This window comes from Triticum urartu, chromosome 4A (assembly GCF_056163025.1).
Source record: "Triticum urartu cultivar PI428250 chromosome 4A, HENAU_Tu73, whole genome shotgun sequence".
NCBI lineage: Eukaryota > Viridiplantae > Streptophyta > Magnoliopsida > Poales > Poaceae > Triticum > Triticum urartu.
Window position 1 is genome coordinate 617,937,639 of NC_141876.1, and position 4,349 is coordinate 617,941,987.

At 44.8% G+C, this 4,349-nt stretch overlaps 1 pseudogene; it reads right to left on the reverse strand.

Annotated features, from left to right (window-relative positions):
- Window positions 1–2,151: 2,151 nt before the first annotated feature.
- On the reverse strand, window positions 2,152–2,962 carry LOC147977454 (ethylene-response factor C3 pseudogene; annotated as a pseudogene).
- Between the last annotated feature and the right edge of the window lie 1,387 nt (window positions 2,963–4,349).

Below are 4,349 nucleotides of genomic sequence, written 5' to 3' on the forward strand. Positions count from 1 at the left end.
CTAATGACTTTTGAGAGTTCAAGTACTAATTTTCCACGCACTCTTAGACTCTGTTCGGACTTCGGCCAGCTCCGTGAAATCCTCGAAGCTGCGGAGCCAGGAAACAGCAGCTCCGCTATTTTGTGGAGTGGAGGTCTTCCGAACAGGGCCTTACGTAATCATTTGTATATAGTTGGTCATACTAACACAAGGAAGTAGTATTAAAGATGAAATTGGAAAAGCGGAAGTACCAACCAGATTCATTGCACCTGCACGGCTGCACCGATTTGCATGCCACCGAACTAATCTCATTTGATTCGATCGTAGTGGAACCAATTATTGTAGTATTAACCATTTGTTTGTTATACCCGCAAAAAAAAACCATTTGTTTGTTATACTCGCACGTGATCATAGTCAAAGAGCCTAATTTGGCCCACAATGTTCATCTATTCAACAATGAGACGCTCCCCTTCAGTGTAATACTCGGGAACAATAGATTACTCTTGGGTTGGGTAGATTTAGGGTGCAGCAATAGAAAGATGCCACCATATCATGGCGTCGTCTCTGTAAACTTGGCAGCTAGTGGCCCCTTTGAGTAATGCATTAAGGCCCCGATGATTGTTTTACAAAAACCACTAGCTCACCAACATGTTTGGACTCGGACCTTGTCAAGACATGCATCCATGCATCTAACCTTGAGCTGTGTTCTCTTCATCTTTGACATGCCATGTCAGCACTCTCGCTCAACCCGTCTAACTCTTACTCCCTATTTTGTTGCTTTCTTTTTGGGAACAATCCAAGCCAGAAGACTTCAAACATGACGACTGTCTTTACCCACTATGAGGTGGAAGCAAAACAAACTAACCATATCCATTGCACTGGCATTGATTGAACTAATACGACATGCCAATCAAACTGTATATGTACATACCACCATATCGACTCAATTCGATTGGAGTAGTCTTGTTTATCTTAGAGAAAAGTATATTTTTTGGCTCTCAACTCTTGACCGAGTCTAGATTTAGCCCCTCGACTTTAAAACCAGACAACTTGCACTCCAAACTAGTGAAACCGGACAAGATTCGTCCCTGGTCTTGGTTTTCACCAGTTTTGGTGCTGACCCACTACGTTTTTTACCGAAGCTGACTCAAATTCATGTAACTTTTTTCAAATCCATATATTTTTGAAATCCGGGCACTTCTTTTTTAAAATCCTAATACTTTTTCAAGTTTGCGTACTTTTTTCAAATCCACGCACTTTTCTATTATCTGTTTTTTTTCAAAACCGCGTGCTTTTTAAAATGCATGATCTTTTTTGAAATTCATGTACCTTTTGAAATTCATGTACTTTATTCAAGTTCGCTCATCTTTTTCAATTTTATATTTTTTTACATCGGTGTACTTTATTCAGGTTAACGAAATTTCCCACAAAAATATGTGAATTTGGGAAAAAAATACACAAAGTTGAAAAAAGTGCATGGATTTGAAAATAGCATGTTAATTTCAAAAAAGTTCACGGACTTGAAAAACATGCACGAATTTGAAAGATATGCAAACTTGGAAAAGATACGTGCGTTTGAAAATAATACGCCAATTCTTTTTAATCACAGATTTGACAAAAAAAAAGGTACGCAAATTGAGTCAGCACAGTAAAAACCGGGGTGAGTCAGTACCAAAACCGCCTCCGGGATGAACCTTGTCCGGTTTTAGTAGTTGAACGTGAAGTTGTCGGATTATATAAAATTAAGGTATCAAATCTAGACTACGCTAAAAGTAGAAGGACGAAAAGTAGGTATACCTTTCTCTTTTTGCTATTCTTGTGAGAGAGTGCTACCAACTTGCATGGATGCATGTTTGGGCTCTTGACCTGGTCAATCAACACGTGTATGCATTTCATCCTTTTTGTGCCACGTCAGCACCCACGTAAGAACGCTCCATTCCACTTCAGCCGTCAACCATAAAATTCGTTGTGGTGCTTTTTTTTGTCTTGCCAAGCTTTAGGTGAAGCATCCAAAACCATTCATTTTGACGGGGCAAAAATAATTTGAACTTCCGAATCAAAATAATTTGAACTTCCGAACCAAACCTGCACAGCCGTCGATCCCAACGAAGCTATCTGAATTCTATCTAGCTAGAACAAGACTGAGCGACAAGAAAGAGAAAAACAGCGAGCGATCTTCAAGTCATGGAATGGTGGGTCCAGCAGCATGAATTCATGGAGGTGGTGTCCTCGGAGGCGCCGAGCAGCTGCTCCAGGTACTCCGTACCAAGGTCCTCAAGCTCCATCACCATGCCCTCTGGCTGCGCCCCCCGGGTGGCGGCCTTCGACTTCCTGCCTGTCGTCACGGCCTTCCGGCTACGCATGGAGTGCCGCCGCTTGAGCGCCAGCACCGGCGACACGCCATGGGCGCGCCCGCACACGTCGTCAGTGGCACCCTGGAGGGAGCGCCTGACCTGGTCGGCGGAGAAGTTCAGCACGGCGGCGCCGCCGCGGATGGCGAACGCAGCTTGGTCGTACGCCAGCGCCGCAGCTTCCGGGCTGTCGAAGGTGCCCAGCCACACCCGCACGTCGTTCCGCGTCGAGTCACGGATCTCGGCTGCGTACTTGCCCCACGGCCGCTTGCGCACCCCGCGGAACGCGCGCCCGACGTCCACGGCCGCCTTGTCTTCCTCTTGGCTGGCCTCCCGCTTCACCGGCGCAATCGTGGGTGCGGCCGTGGCATGCTGGACGTGGTGGTACTGGGAGATCATATCGAGCAGGAGCATCTCGTCGGCGCCGTTGGTGTCGAACGGGAGCACCGGCGGCATGGCCGGGGCGCGGAGTCCGCGGAGCTGGTGGAGGAGGCAGGCGAGTGCAGCGGGAATTCTTCCGCTGCTGCTCGGTGGTGGTTTTGCTGTGTGGTCATTTAGCGGCGGGCCAGGAAGTTGCCGACGCCGGTGGTTAGCCAGCCGGGGCGACGTAGATGTACAAGACGGAGAAGAAGGGGCCGTGCTACTGGGATCCGAGATGGACTTGGAGGTTGGAACGGATGGAATTTATACCGGTGGCGCCAAGTTCGTTGAGCAGAGATGAGAATGATGCAGGGGAGGGTAGAGTTGGAATTATTGGAAAAATGCTCTGCTTCCCTGTCACTTCCTTTGTTTAAGTGCTGGGGCACATTTGTTTTGAAGAGTAAAATTTAAAATGTATATTAAAGTAATTCAAAAATATTTGAATTATGTTTGCAGTGGGCATGTTAGAGTATTCTACATGCCTGCATTTTTCATGCAGAAATGACATTCGTGGTGCTATGGACTGAAAAACAAAGTCGGTGCTCTACACAAAATGCAATTTTTGAACATTAAATTTAATAGATTTTTTCCCCAAAAAAATATATTTTATCTAATCAAAAGCAGTCATTGCTTCAGAAAAAAATGAACGTAAATAGAACACTTAAAGCAATAGTGCTGCAGGTGAAAAAAGAAAATCAGTTTTTTTTTGTGTTTTCAAATTTACCGTTTATCCCGTACATTCGAGATGGGAAGCAATAGAGCGTATTAGGATATGTGAACGATCATGGGGAATTCATACCAACTAGAAAGTGATGCGTGCCTTGCTGCGCCGTTTTTCATTATTATTGTAAAACCAATTTTATCTTTTTCTTTTGTTATGTGTCGTTAATAGGCAGAAACATGTATGTAGAACTCTAGACACTTTTCCTTTTCTTTACGGTCAAGTTCAAGGCAAAGTTGCCAGCACCGAATGGTGCCTAGCACACATGACACATACTCCCTCCATCCTGTAATATAAGGGCTAGTGTCAGTGGGCGTCTCAAACCCTGCCTCGGTAAAAAAAAAGCGACCCTGACAGGCAGTATGGACCGATGGAGCTTGAGATGAAATGATTCAAAAAAGAGCTGAGTAGCCATTAATGCTCATTTTGTGTGGGCTACAATCTATGACAATGAATCAGCTCTACAAATATAAGCAAAGAAGATTTATTGTCGCAATCATATCTTTCATAAAGTGTGCAATGACGACTCAAGTTTGCATCATTTACACGGCACAACTATTTAAGCAGGCCGCATCCCACCTCGCGCGCGAGGTGGGACTAAACTTACTACAACAAGCTTGTTGTTGGCAAGTTGGCGGCGAAGGAGTCATCTTGTGCGAAGTTCTTTTTATTGGGAACTCGGCAAAGTAGTGACAATTGGAGTCTTTACCTAGTTTCGCCTGCATGAAACTCATCATATATGTGTGTGTGTTTTTTGTTAAAATCAAAAATCTATGACCCACTCTGGTCAATTTGGATTGGGGTAAGTGAAGTTCAATGCATTCAGGTGATGCATGGTGGCTTCAGCTGCTTCTCTCCTACTCTTCCACCCTCTTGAC